This window comes from Ceratotherium simum, chromosome 14, assembly GCF_057802395.1.
Source record: "Ceratotherium simum simum isolate JZ-2026a chromosome 14, ASM5780239v1, whole genome shotgun sequence".
NCBI classification, from domain to species: Eukaryota; Metazoa; Chordata; class Mammalia; order Perissodactyla; family Rhinocerotidae; genus Ceratotherium; species Ceratotherium simum.
The window spans coordinates 32,788,152-32,804,372 of NC_141913.1; the positions used below are offsets into that span (position 1 = coordinate 32,788,152).

At 36.6% G+C, this 16,221-nt stretch overlaps 1 protein-coding gene across 1 annotated transcript in view; it reads right to left on the minus strand.

The window, feature by feature from the left end:
- RIT2 (Ras like without CAAX 2) overlaps window positions 1-16,221 on the minus strand; it is a 311,462-nt gene that overhangs the window by 237,421 nt on the left and 57,820 nt on the right. The window lies entirely within an intron of this gene.

Sequence of the window (16,221 nt, forward strand, 5' to 3'; positions counted from 1 at the left end):
TGTGCCCTGAGATGCCAGCCAGTTTCAGAAGCAAGACAGACAACAGTTTGAAGAAAAGACAGTCCATTAATTTACAGGTGTGTGAGGGACAAATTACTGTTATTATTTTTTATCAGATTTTTGGCAGTTAGTTATAAGGAATTTCACTCACCGGGAATATAGGCACATGTACAATTACACATGTGCACAAAAGGCATGAATGAAAATATTTATATCAGTGTTATTCAAACTATCCCTAAACTAGAAACAATCCAGAGTTGATATACAAGTACACTCTAGTGTACTCATACAGTGGATTATTTTTGCCATGAAATTTAGAAAACTACAGCACACTAAAATGTTGGTGGAATGTTAGAAATATAATGTTGAGTGAAAGCAGCTAGATATAAAAGAACACACACAATATGTTTCCATTTATATAAAATTCAAAAATAAACATACAAACTAAGCTATATTTATTGGAAAATACTTTCTTAAGCAGAATGGACATTATTTGGATATTTACTTTGTGATAAATCATTGTTTTATATACTTTTTTGTATCTGTATTATAGTTCACTTTTTAAAAACATTTTAAAAAGGGAATGTTTTAAATAACTCAAATGTAAAAAAAAGGAGAAAATACCCAGTTCCAGTTCTCTAATTCTTCATATTTTTTACAGTAAAACAATATTTGTACAAAATTAATCCATGACAAGTAATTTTCTTCCAGTGATTTTTTCTGTCTTCATCTAGTCCATATCAATTTTATCTCACATAATAACAACTTCTAGATATTTAGCCTTCATATTGAATAAAATCTGGTAATCTTGATGAATACAGGTTATAGAGATGGAAAACAGAATGATACCAAAAGACCTTTCTGTCCAAAATATCTTTCTCATTGGCCTGGCATGTTGCCCCAAATTCCACCCCTTCTGTTTCATTCTTTCTAGTTAAGATCAGCCATTTTATTTCCAGGTACTCCCTATTAAAATGCAATAAAACTCCAGGAGAGGTAAAATATTAAGCTATTATTAAGCACAAACACCTTACTCTGAGATTACTTTTGCACAAAATTAGCTGTCATGAGAGGAAGCAGAAAGCATGGCCCGAGGGGATGATCATAAGGGATGATAAAAGCAGAATGGAAGGGGAGGGAAAACCCTGCTGACAGCTGTGAGCACAGAGACTGGGAGTGTACCTGGTGAACAAAGGCCTTGCAGTAGGCATATGGGCACCTGAGAACCAAAAAGGACTCCAGGTTTTGGCAGCAGCCTGCTAAAGAGCAGTGTATGCATGGGAGGAAATGGTTCATCCTTTCTCCTTCTCAAAACTGGGGAAAAAAGGAAGTAGTTATGTGTTCCAAGCTTGCTGAGAATGGTTTTCAGAACTGCGTTCTATGTATATATCAAAGATAAATTTGACATAGAGAAACATGATATTCAGAATTCTAGACTTGCCTTGTGTAACGTCAGACAATCCTTACTTTGTCAGCCTCTCTAGGAATAAGAGCAGCAAAAATGAAACTTCCTCTACAGATGGAGGAAGAAGAGGATATTTTTAGGACAATGGACTAGAGCAGTGCTTCACAAACTTTCCCGTACATACAAATCTCCTGGGGATCTTGTTAACGTGCACAATCTGTTTCAGTAGTTTGGGGGCTGCGATTCTGTATTTCTAATAAGCTACCAGGTCATACCTAGGCTACTGGTCCAGGACCTATAGCGGTACTGTCCAACAGAAATATCATATAAGCCACATAAGCACCTTAAATTTTCTGGTAGCCACATTAAAACAGGAAACAGAAATGGGAAAAATTAATTTTAATACATATTATTTAACTAAATTTATCTAAAATATCATTTGTATGTTAAGCAACTTATAAAAATATTAATGAGATATCTTACATTCCTTTTTTTATACTAAGTTTTTGAAGGCTACGATGTATTGTGCACTTATAGTATATCTAATTTGGTCTAGTCACACATCAAGTGCACCACAGTCTCATGTGGCTCATGGCTACTGTACTGGCCAAGGCATAACTAGAGAAAGGACCAATTGTTGAAAAACAGTATATCTCCGTAGACTCAAAATACAAATATAGAATATTCTTTCACTGTCATTGATGGCCTTCTTGATTAGAGAAGACCAAATATGAATTTAAAATATAAATGAACACAGGGGTGCATGTATCTTTACGCATTGGTATTTTCATGTTCTTTGGATAAATACTCAGCAGTGGAATAGCTGGATCATATTGTAGTTCCATCCTTAATTTTTTGAGGAATCTCCATACTGTTTTCTATAGTGGCTGCACCAGTTTGCACTCCCACCAGCAGTGTATGAGAGTTCCCTTTTCTCCACATCCTCTCCAACACTTGTTGTTTCCTGTCTTGTTAATTATAGCCATTCTGATGGGCGTGAGGTGATATCTCAGTGTAGTTTTGATTTACATTTCCCTGATAGTTAATGATGTTAAACATCTTTTCATGTGCCTGTTGGCCATATGTATAAACATTGCAGCGTTATTCACAAAAGCCAAGACTTGGAAGCAACCTAAGTGCCCATCAAGGGATGAATGGATAAAGAAGATGTGGTATATATACACAATAGAATACTACTCAGCCATAAGAAACGATGAAATCCAGCCACTTGTGACAACATTTATGGACATTGAGGGTATTATGCTAAGCGAAATAAGTAAGAGGGAAAAGGTCAAATACCATACGCTCTCACTCATAAGTAGAAGATAAAAACGACAACAAACAAACACATAGAGACAGAGATTGGATGGGTGGTTACCAGGCGGGAAGGGGGAGCGACGAGGGTGAAAGGGATGATGAGGCACATGTGTGTGGTGATGGATTGTAATTAGTATTTGCGTGGTGAACAAGATGTAATCTATGCAGAAATAGAAGTATAATGATGTACACCTGAAATTTATACAATGTTATAAACCAATGTGACCAAAATAAAATTTAAAAAATAAATTAAAATATAAATGAATGACATCCCTAATTATTTTGTAAACTCTTACTATCATTCAGGTAATATTTCATAGTTTATTTCCTGTATCAGTCAATGTTCTCAAGAGTAACAGAACCGATATTTAATAAAATATTAATTAAATCTTTAAATTACATCTTAATATGTAAGATTTTATTTATTTGTTTATAATAAGAAATTGGCTCACACAACTAGGGAGGCTAAGAAGTTCCAAGATCTGCAGTTGGCAAGCTGAAGACCCAGTATGATTGATGTTGTAAGTTACAGTTCAAGAACAGGAGAGAACCAATGTCCCAGCTCAATCAATTAGGCAAACAAAGTTCCTTCTTACTCAGCCTTTTTATTCTATTCATGTTTTCAATTGATTGGATGAGGACTGCCCACAATAGGAGGGACAATCTGCTTCACTCACTCTACTGATCCAAATGTTAATCTTGTACAGAAACTCCCTCACAGTCATACCCAGAATAATGTTTGACCAAATATCTGAGCACTCCATGGCCCAATCAAGTTGACACATAAAATTAACCATGCTGTTTCCCTTTGAAGCCTTCCTGTACTTGCCCAGTGAGGAACTTTATGCCCTCTCCTGTACTTCCACAACACCTTGCACATAGCTCCAATAAAGCACTTCAAGCATTCTGTTCTCAATATTTTTCTTGGTCTTTGCCATTTATAAGCATGGAGCATGGCTTGTTCATCTTTGTATATGAATTTTCTAGCATTATGACAGGCACATAATAAGTGGTCAATAAATTCAGTTTCCCTTCTTCTCTCATTCTGTCTAGCACTCTGCTCGATTCTTTCAGATGTGCTAATTTATTTAATTTGCACAATACACTGTGTATATATCAATATGCCCAATTTAAATATGAAAAAAAGAGGTATTAAATTTTACAAAACTCACAAAGTCAGTAGGAGGCGGTTGGGCGATTAAACTAGGTCTGTTAGACACCAAAATTGATTCCTGTTTTGCTACACTGGTGTTTTTCAAAGATTAATCAGATGAGTAAAGAGGTTTACTTTGAAGAGTAGGTGCTATTTCTAAATGAATTGAATGAGTACATAACTCCCAAATCTGGTCCAAGCTTAAATTAATATTCAGATATAAATAATAGAAAGTTGGATTTTTCATGAAACCACATTTAGTAAAAGAAAGAAAGGCAGTGCAGTGGACAGTAGTTAAGTTTGCGGCTACCCAGCATCTTTTAAGCTCTACATTCCATGACTGAGAGAAGCAGCAACTCACTTTCCCAGCCTCCTTTGCAACCAGGTTACAAGCATGTGACCTAGCCAAGCAGAGGTATTCAATCAAATCCTTGATTCAAATGTGAGCCATGTGAGGATGCCTGTGCCCCTGGTGTTCGAATTACAGGGGGAATTATAAAGCATGGCGAGCACGACTCCCATGCACAGTGGCAGCAATTGCAGCTCCATTGCTTGATTGGTGCAACCACAGTACTGTAATTTAGACTTGATTCAGGATGCGCATGCTGTAATTCACTTTTCTGTGTCCACTGTAGGTTATGTAAGTGATGTATGCCTAAGTTCTTTCCAATTTTGGGCACCTTCTAATCATCCTAGAGAAGTGACCGCCCACACCTCTTTAAAGAAGTCTTGAGCCTGGCCACCCACCAGCCTGACTCTTCTAGTGAGAAGGATTTTTCCCTGACCTAGCGCTGATCCCTTCTTATAGGCAAGAATTAGTTTTCTCCTCTCTTGTCCATAGCAGCAGTTCTCATTTATAGTCTATGTGTCACCTTCCAACATCTGGTCTCCATTTACCCTTCCACCACTCAGTGGGAACAGCTTGGTGCTTCAGAGCTATTCATAGAGCAGAAGACAAAGGCACGTGACTGCTGATTGATTTTTATAGGACATAATTTACACTTAGGTTTTTCTCTCCCTTCTCAGGCACCAAAAGTAAAAGATATCTGCCAAGTCTGGAGGTTGTGTGACTGGCACATTTTCCCCCCTACTTGGTTAGATGCTATTAGAAGGTACTTATAGATGTGACTTTTTCCTGTCTCCTCTCTTCCTTTCTTTCTGTGTTCAATGTTATGGTTGAATTTTGGAAAAAAGTAATGTTTGAGAAGAAAACCAAAACCAAAACCAAAAACTGACCTGGAGTTATTACCTGTCTAAAAGTTCACTTTGTTCTGCACTTTTATGTCACAGAGACATAAAAGTGGTGATGTTACAGACATAACAGCTGGTGATGTTAATCTTGTATCCCATATGTGTCATCAGGGATTTCATTTACTCATTCAAAAAATAATTTGAGCACATTCTACATATTTTTTTCTGGGGCATAATGTGAACAAAACAGATATCACTGCCCTCATATATTTTTAACCTAAAGGTAGAGAATCAAAAATAATAAAAGCTAGTAAATACTCAAGTACATTTTTATTAAGTCAAGGTGTTCCCACCAACTTTTGTAGTCAGTGATTCCAAGAGACGCTCAAATAATGGGGATGAAGAGATGCTATCAACAGCTGGGCTTTAAAAATGCCTGAAGCTCACTGATAAAAGAGAAGGACAAGGAGGAGGAAAAAGAGGAGAAGGCAGAGGAGGACAATGAGGAGAAGAAGGAAGAACAGGAAGAGGAAGAGGAAGAAGAATTTCAGTGGAAAACAATTGAGGCTTCATTGTTCCCCAAATCGTCCAGGGTGAAATACAATACAGCTTGCAATAAGGCTCCTGACACTTTCACCACAATAAACTTTCCAAACTTACTTTCACTTTCTGCTATGCATCCTATGTTCTAAGAACACTGGACTGTTTTGTGTTCCCTTAATAAACCAGGGGTCAATAAGCTTCCATGTCACCATTTTTGCTAGGAAATGCCTTCTTCCACATCTCTATCATGCAAAATGCAGCTCATGCATTAAGGCCCAGCCCTAATATTATCTCCTTTGCAAGGGTGTGACTTACCTCGCCTTCTCTTGTCTAATGTGTCACTTTTCAACAACTCTAAATCAATTTATCCCACCTCTATAAGAAGACTTAACTTCTGTGTATGCTATGATTTTTCCATGGGCAGTGAACAATAATAAGAAAATAATATTCTTTACTGCTTTGGTCAGTTTATGTTAATCTGAAATCCAAAATGCAGGTTCACATTTTTTCTTTAAATGCCAACTCTAATGACCGTATATGTTGTATATAGTACAAACCCCAGAGGGTCCTATTCCCTTGAACTCCAATGTAAAATAGATCACCCAGAGTTGTGAAAAGCAAAGGCCCTGGGTTGTGAGGCAAGAGAGAGAACAAGTAATGTACTTATACACAAACGTGCATGTGCCATCCACTTGCAGCTAGAAGAAGTATTGGGATATTCTTGGGGCAGGAAAGGGTGTTTCCACTGGAGAGACAGAGGCAAGCAGTGCAAGTTGGCAAGTTAAGGAGGAGTTCCAAAAACAGAGATGCCCAGATAAGTACAAAGTGATTTTAGGAGCAGGAATTGGATGAAAAACAGTACTTGGCCCATGGGGACGTTGGGATTTTATCAGGAGACTTGAAAGTTTTAATTTCACTTTAGAGAAGTTAAGATTTGCATGATACAAAAGACAATATATCCAGAAAGAAGGTGACAAAAAGAGTGTATAACACTGATGAATGGAAAAATATCAGAATTTCTTGGCTTCTTATTCTCTTTTAGGAGGAGAATTATAAGAGAATCAAAAGATAAAACTAACATTTATAAAGAGAGAATAAAATGCTAAGATATGTGATTAGATTTTAAAGGAGTATGTAGCTACTCCAATGGAGTGAAAATCTGCTTTTTTCAGATTAATGACATTTTAGGCTTCTAAAAATGTATGAATGGCATTTTGAACCATCAATGTGCAGGGAAATGGGCTTCAGATAGGTTTCTGACTTGCAATTTCAGTAGATAAAATGAAGAGGTATAAACCGGGGACAAAGATGATTGAAGGGATTAATAAATGTTTGAATTACTCTATCCACAATGATAAATGGTAGATTGTTTCAGGATGTAGGAAGTTTTCCAGTAGATTGCTATATACCCTGCCATTTTCTACAATGTGTTTTTCCATTTTTATTAATGGTTTTAATGAAGATACAGAATAATATATATTCATATGGGAAGATGGTTAAAAATACAGAAGAATAGTGAATAGTTTAAGTGATATAATTGGTATGCAAAAGGTCATTGATGGGGTTGAAAAATGGACTGTTTATAATAGGACAACATTGACTGGAGATTGATGTAATTTTCTGAGACTGCTTTTTACCCCTCCCTATTGCCTATGGACAGAATGAGGAGATTTTAATTCAAAATATTATTTATGATAAAATAGCCAAAAATTTTTCTATTGATAAGGATCCCAATATGAGTCAACGAAGTAAGGTATTTGTAAAAACCTGGCAAAGTCTCTTGGTAGTAGCAGATTGAGATTGGAAAGGTGGGAATATCTGCATTTATTTAGAACAAGGAGTTAGAGAACCTACCATATTGCCTCCTGGTCAGGCTGTAAGTGAAATATTTCATTCATTGCCGTGGGATATCACTTTGAGTGAGATATTGACAGACTGTGACATACACAGGGAGGGATAATAAGGGTATCTGGATTTGAGGCCTTGCTATAGAAGAGATGATTAAGAAATGGAGGATGCTCAGCCTGGAGAGGAGAAGGGTCACACAGTGAATGTTTAATATCTTCAAATATTTTTAGTGTTTCCAGGTGGACAAGAATTAGACACTTTTTGTGTTGCAGTAAGGGAGGAGGGGGAAGACAAATAAAGTGGTTAAAGGACAATGAAAAATATTTTAGCCCAATATAAGAAATAATATATACAGTCAAGGAACTGCCATAAGATAAGATGGGTTTTGAAAGAAAATGGATGCAGGCAAACATGGGATGTAGTAGAGGAGACGTAGTGAGAGGATTCAAACATAAGATGGATGGTTAGACTGGATATCTTTAAGATTTTTTCCATCTTCTTATGTGGAAATTACAGAAACAGAATTGAGGAAGATAATTTTAAAGGGAATTTGACAATACAAAATTGAATGAGAAATAGTATTTATCCCATTAGGGCATTTGGGATTTTATATGGAGACTTCAAAGTTTAATTTCACTTCTTTTAAACTTTACTTTCTTTGTTTTCTCTTTGTTACATCCTCTCACTGTACTTTTTTTTTTTTGTCTTTTCTCAAAGAGTCATTCCTCAGTTAACATAGGATGGAGTACTTTTAGAAAGTTCTGTTTTAGATCTGGAAAAATTAAGAGAATTAAGAATCCCTCCCCTGATTGGCAATAGATGTTAGCTCAGAGCCGGTCTTCCTCAGCAAAAAGAGGAGGATTAGCATGAATGTTAGCTCAGGGCTGGTCTTCCTCACACACACACAAAAAGAATCCCTCCCCTCTCTGCTGGTGTGTGTGTGTGTGTGTGTGTGTGTGTACAGTAAGACCGAAATTTCAGAATTTGGGAGGTAGAAACAATTGAAAGGTATTCCTCCATATCAAAGGTAATTTTTAAAAATACCCGGATATTAGTGACACAGTATCACCTTCTGCCTGAAGGTCACCTCTTCAAGGAGCAGAGGATAGAAAGAATGGGCTTCACCCTTCAGCTGAGACCTTGCGAGGACTCGCGCACCACTGAGCCGGTGGAGGAGGGAGTATTCTGAGCCATATTATTTCTTTACTTGAGGTAGAAATTATGATCCATTATAATATCTGTGGTAGGCAGAATAATGCCCCCATTCCAAGCTATGTATGTCTTAATCTCCAGAACCTATCAATATTTACATCACATGGCAAAGGGGAATTAAGGTTGCAGATAGACTTAACATTGCTAATCGACTGACCTCAGAATAGACAGATTATCTAGGTGTGCCCAATGTAATCACAAGGGCCTTTAAAAAGGAAGAGGGAAGCCAGTGAGGAGAGTCAGAGAAAGATGCAGGGCTGGAGAGATGCTATGCTGTTGGCTTTGAAGATGGAGGAGGAGAGCCACAAGCCACTGAATGTAGGCAGCCTTTAGGAGGTGGAAAAGGCAAGGAAACAGTCTCCCCTAGAGCTTCCAGAATGGAATGCAGTCCTGCTAATGCCTTGATCTTAGCCCAGTGAGACCTGTGTCAGAACTTTGACCTCCAGAAATGTATAAAAATACATTTGTATTGTTTTAAGCCATTTTGTTTATGGTAATTTGTTATGGCAGAGATAGAAAACAAGTACAACATCCAATCATAACTTTCTCTAGCTTTATTCAGGAAACAAAGGAACATATCTAAACTAGCAGACAGGTAGGATTTCACAAGGCAGTTTTACATAAAAGATTTGCCAATGTTAATTTTCTTCTTTCTCTTTCATATATGCAATTTATCTTTTTGAATGAAAACCCAAGGACTTTGTATATCTTGTAGGAGAGCAATAATCAGAATTGGTTTGTTTTATCCGTTCAGAAGGAAATCTCTTATTTTAACAATGAGTCCCATACAGATATTTTTCCCCCAGCAAAAATTCACTGAATCAAAATGAATTTTTTTAAGCTAATTGCATCTACTTCTTGACTTCCATTTAATTGACCCTGGTGCCATCATCTTTAATTATTTTAAAGGGAGGAGCTACAATTCTTTGAGGGCCTATTCTGCTCAACTGGCTAGTACATTGATGACTTGAGATTAAAACCTTTGTCTGTCTGAGGCCAGAACTCTAATCATTTCCACTCTATCATTCTCAATTTTTTTCCCCTCAGTGGTATATACACAAACACATATTGATGTTGCTCCCATGGACTTAACAACATTTTGAAGAATGGTTATTACGGTCTGGAATCATATGTCTTAATCCCCACTTTGAAAAGAAAAAACATCTTATTTCCCCTCTCCCCAAGATATTCAGTATGATCTCCTCTGGCAACAGGTTTTTTCTCTCTCTACTTCTTCTGTGTCCCGTTCAGCAGATCAGGAGAAGGATTTGGTATGACCTATATTGCTTTTTTCCTCAGGTGGCTCTTTCAACTGGCAAGAACAGTACAGATGTCCTTTAATCAGTAGAAATGACTATGTTGGTTAGTCTTGAGAACTCTTCTGTTTAAAACACTGTGTCTCTATGAGAAGAGCTTTCATTTCATGCTACTATTTATAAATCCACCTTTGAGAGTAGAGATTCCTGAAGAATATTGTCTATAATAAAAAGATTCAATTATTAAAAGGTTTCCCCCTCCTGTTTCCTCAGCCTGAGACAACACGCCTATCTCAGGTAAGCACACGCTCAGCAGGTCAGTTTTCTCTGCCCCGCCTGGAGTAAGTTGAGCTCCTTCAGAACTGCAGTTAGAGATGTCTTATGGAAACATGACCCACAATCCTTGGTGTACAATACATTATGCTATTTCTAGTATCTCAAGGGGTGCTATAAACATTTTAAAAATAATTTCAAAAGCTTTTTGTTTTTGTTGTTAGCATGAGCCTCGTAGCAGGACTTCCCAGTAAGCAGATTTAAATCTATTGGGAGAACTCAAATGCCCCCAATGTGCCCTGTGCTTTCTGGGAAGTACAATTAGGCCATTGTGCTGACTCTGGGCTTTGCTCTTATACTGATCCTCCCTCCGGAATGCCCGTGTACTACTTCTGCTTCACACTCATCCTCCAGGACTCGGGCTAAGTACTTCCTCCTCTTTCATGAGACCATTCACCAGATCGAAGTAATAATTGCCCTTTGCTACTCTCACTCACTGATTATCCTTTGTTGTAAGGTTTTTCACGTTGCACTTATCATTGTAATTATTTACGTTGGCTGTTATCTCCCTATTAGATTGTTAGATCTCCAGGCTCAGTGACTGTGTCTTGTTCACGTTTGTATGTCTCTACAACATTGAACACACTAAATGGGTGATAGAATGTGAATCAAACTACCAAAGAGAGGGTTCCAGAAGAGGAAACACCATTGTGCCAGAATCTAGAAAACTTATTTTCATGTGTAAGCTCTAAGACTTCTTAGCTGTGTGCCTTTAAACAAATCACTGGTCCTCTGAGAGTCAGTTTCCTTATACAGTGATTTCTGCTATATCACTTGTTTTGTAAATACAAATTTGTTTCAAAGAAATTGATATATTAGGGGACAATATGAGAATAAATAAATTTCATGTTTTTTAGTACAATTTTTTCCTTGAGAAACACTAGGTCAAAGTGGAGAATTTCATCCAGATGAACTGAGCTGAGTAGAAATAGAAAACACACATACATACAGACTTTCACACACACACACAGACACACATCTCAAACACTCACTAACCTACTAGCTACCTCAGCTCACAACATATCATGATTCTCACCCATCCACATCTGGTATTACAACTTTCTGCCCAATTTCAGATCACTTTTCTTCCTCACTTCACAATAACTTGCAAGCTACAATTCTTCCAGCACCCACTTCCACAGCTACCTTTAAATTTTTTTCATGGAAAAGAGCCGTAGCTATTGTAGTATTTATGTATTTTTCAACCATTTAATATGTGTGAAACTGTGCTTCTCTTCTGATTACATTCCTATCTTTTTTTTTCATATGTCATTGGTAAAGTTTTTGAGCATTGAGCCCCTTCCCCATTTTTCCATAAGCTCATTTTTTTTCTTATTAATGTAATTTTACATAGTGCAATGTTATTTAGGAATGTATGTTGTGTTTAGCAGAACTGACTATAAGTAAAATGATAACAGATATATAACCTCCCTACCTCATACTTGGTTATTGTAATAAACTCAGATAATATGAAAGAGCTTTGAAATTTGAGCATTATAAGCCTTTGCTATTGTACCATCTCCCTCTCCAAGGTTTCCCATTATTTGTAATTGCCATTATTTGTGTAGATCTTGTAAGGGGCTTGCCCAATATCTCTTCTATCCTTCTTATTATTTTCTATTGCATCAGTTATCTATTGCTAAAAAACAAATTACCACAAACTTAGCAGCTTAAAATAATGCTGTTATGGACTGAACTGTGTTCCTTCAAGATTCCTATGTTGAAGCCCTTACCCCCAATATGACTGTACTTGGAGATGGGGTCCTTAAGGAGGTAAATGCGGTTAAATGAGATCATAAGGATGGGAAGCTAATCCAATAGGACTGATGTCCTTATTAGAAGAGAAGAGACACCAGAACTCTCTCTCTTTCTGCAGAGGAAATGACTATGAGGTAAGAAGGTAGCCATCAGCAAGCCAGGAAGAGAGACCTCACCAGAAATGAACCCTGCTGCCACGTTGATCTTGGAATTCCAGCCTCCAGTACTCTGAAAAAATAAATTTTGTTGTTTAAGCCACCCAGTCTGTGGTATTCTGTTATGGTAGTCCAAGAGACTAATACAAATGCCTATTTATTAATTTACAGTTCTTCTTGGGCAAAAGTCTTGGTATGGTACACTTAGATTCTCTTATTATAGTCTCAAAAGGTTGAAATCAAGGTGTGAGCAGGGTTGTGTTCTTATCTGCAACTTTGTTTCCTCTTCCAAGTTCATTGGGATCATTGGCAGAATTCAGTTCCTTGTATTATAGGACTGAAATCTGTTTTCTTGATGGCTGTTGACTAGAGGTCATTCTCAGCTCCTAAATGGCCCCCTCATAGCCTAACCACATGGGTCCCCTCACAACACGGCAGCTTACTTTTTCAAAGCCAACAAGAGAATCTCTTGATTTCCTTAGTCTCTGACATCTAGACTTTCTTTTTAAGGTTTCATCTGATAAGGTTTATACCATCCAAGATAATCTCCTTTTTGATTAACATAAACTCAACTGATTCAGAACCCTAATTATATCTTCCAAATCCCTTCACTTTTGCCATGTAATGTAACATTTCATGGGTACGACATCCCATCACCTTTGCCATATTTTATTAATTAGAAACAAGCTATAGGTCCTGCCCACACTCAAGATGAGGGGATTACATAAGGATATAAGTCATTGCATTTCATCTTAGAATTCTGCTTACCATAAGAAAAACTTAATTTTGTTCAGAGTAGCTGTGTTATAATACTTATCAGCCCCCTAGTACTCTCTTCCGGGGAGGGATTACAGTATGACTCACTTATGACAATTTCCTAGAAGAGGCTTCCAGGAAAGTATTTTAAATGGGGAAAAATTATCTTACTTCTGTTTTATCCTTTGCTGTTCACCTTTCTTTTTTCTGTCTTGAATGGAGATGTAATGTCTAGATTTCCTGGAGCCACTTTTGTCCACAAGGCTTACAACTACAAACAGAGAAAGGTGGAGTAGACGTCATAAGAATATTGGGCCTAACTGCCTCTCTTAGCTGTCACAATTTCTGGATTCCATGCCTCTAGACTTCTTGATATCTGAGAACAATTTCCCTTCTCTGATTAAACTCCATTTTATAAGTCTCTATTACTCAGAGCTAAATAAAATATAATTGGTAACACTCAAGGTTAGTTTCCCTTTGTCACAGCGCTCAGAAATGTTCCTACCAGCACCCATCTTCCCACCAACAGTTCATTTCAAATAGTACAAAGAATATATTTTACGTTCCCTTGTTGCCTTTCCAAGGCTTTAGATGAATAAAAAGTTGATTCTTTTAACCAAATATTGGATATTCCTTCCATGGAAGGGAGGGAGCACAATGTAGGGTAAGTAAGTAAGAAAGCAGGGAAAATAGAATATTACAGGTAATGACATAGAATTATTAAATTATAGAATGTCACCAGTCCTCAACTCTTTACCATCAATGCTTGAGATAATTCTATCTCATTTTATTCAGTTTGTTTCAAAAGCTGCTGTGACTAACTCTTGATAATCAAAGCTTGAGAATATGAAATTTGATTATAAAAAGGAGATATTTGCAGGTTGAATAGATATTATAAATTTGATTTGCAAAAATGAGGTGAAAACTGGCTATTAATAATAATAAAGTACCATTGCTTTCTATTTCCATATATACAAGCAATTGTCTACAAAGAGAATATTTTAAATATCTACAATAAATATTTTTGTCATCTCTGAGATTAGAAGACCATGTTTTGAGACTGTGAGATAATATGCCTGAATGAAATTATAGTGAGTAAACGCTGAGTATATAACAACTACACATCCATTTTCCATTATGAAAGATTCACCCAATTACTCTAATGTAAGCCTTTTGTTGGCGATGATGGCATTGTCCAACTTTGTGGCAACGATATAAGATAAAAAAATTAGTGTTGTATTTCTCAAAAAATCAAAGTGGGATTCTGGGAAGATGGGAAGACGTAGATTTTGAGTATTCCTCAATTCCCGCATAAAAAATCCCCCAGGGAAAAACCATAACCTAAATGACAAAGTATCCCGTATATCCCAGAATATGAGTGGGCTAGAAACATATCACCAAGAGCTACAAGTCCTACATGGGATCAGCATCTGTGCAAGAGAAAACAGAGGTAAGTGACACGAGGTCTGAGGGATCCAAGTATACTGCTCATACTAGTATAACCAACTGGTACTCACTCAAAAGGTCAGAAAGCCAATTGGCGAATAACAGCTAAAACTGGGACAGATTTGCACACTTCAATGGCCGAAGAGGGCAAGGGATCTTCAGTAATTGTGAAAGCACTAGGGTAGACTGCTCCCCAGATACTTTCAAAACTAAGCAGCTCTCTTCCGTGAACAAGTTCCACACTGGGAAGAAACTTCTGGGAAAAAAGTATTGAGCATGACAGGCTTAACAGAGACAAAGGAAAAAGAAGGTTTGGATGGGGGTGGGGGGCAGAGAGAACAAAGAAAGAAGCTTCCAGAAAATAAGCCTCAAACAGAAAAACTGTGCTTTATAGTTGTAAAGTTAGAAAACTATTTTAAATGGTACTTCTTTCCAAAAGTTTAGGAAAACTAATTTCACGTAAAAATGTATAGCAGGATTGAAGCCAATTTCTATACAAATATAAGTGGAAAAAAAAAAGCATCAGGAGAAAATAACACCCTTGTAGACAAGAAAAGCATGCTAGAAAGACAGCCCACTAACATTTTGAAATGTTACCACGTGTTTTTTAAATGAGTTAAAATGAATTAAGAAAATAATATAAGATATTAAAAAACATAAATCAGAATTAAGAGAACTCAGAAGCAACATGATAGCACTTAGGAAAGAACAAATCATGTCAGAAATAAGACTAAAGAAGAAAGAATGCAAAAGTAAATAAATTCAATGCCTTAAGAATAGTGTAAGATAAAATAAAAAAAATTTTTTAAAGAAAAAGAAAATGAATATGATTCAAGAGAAGTACAATATAGACAGGCATAGAAGTTTCAAAATTTTAATAATGGTAGTCTCCAAAGAAGGAGAGCAAAGCAAGAGAACAGAGCAAGTATTAAAAACTATACTTCAAGATGATTTCCTGAAATTAAAAAAAAAGATTTGAAATTGCATTTTAAAAAGATAGATTGTGTGCCTGAGACAATCAACCCAGAATCATCATCACTAAGACGAAGCCTCATAAAATCATTGGACGTTATAGAAAAACAAAAAGTTCTTGGGGTATCCAGGCAAAAAGAAGTAATAAATAATAAAAAGAAAATTAGATTGTCTTTATACTCTTCATTAGAAGAAAATGGAGTAATATATTTCAGGTACTTAAGGAAAGAAAATGTGAACCAAGGATTTTATAGCCTGAAAACTAACTTTCAGGTATAAAGGCAGTAAATAAATTATCTTCAACATGCAAAAACTTAGGAATATTATTTTGATAAGCCCTATTTTTCTAAGAATATACTAGAGAAGGAACTTCAGATGACCAAAAGGCCTGGAAAGGCATTGACATAAATGATGATAAGCATTATTTCTATATTATATTTATAAGTAGAATCAAGACTACATGAGGGGGCTTATGTAATGGCTATGTGCTCTGACTATAGAGATATACTACAACTGTGGGAAAAAAAAAAAGTAAAGAAAATGGGGCTAGCATATGCAAAATTTTATTTTTAACTTTCAGTAATCACATTTCCTAGCTCTGCCCACTGAAAAAGTCTAGGAACACTGATAACCCAGTAGCAATGACTATTCCCGGCACACAGGTTATGGTCTTGAATCACCATTTTGCATTAAAATAAACCAGGGCTTCTTAGAGAAATGACTGTCTCCAGTTTTGTGGTGAGAAACGAGCAACACGAACTAGAACATCTTGTCATATCAGATAAGAAGAAAGCTATCAACGACTACTAGAGCTGTATTCAAAGGACTCAGGAATCAAATCGAAAAGAATGCCACTGGCAAAAGATAGTGCAATGT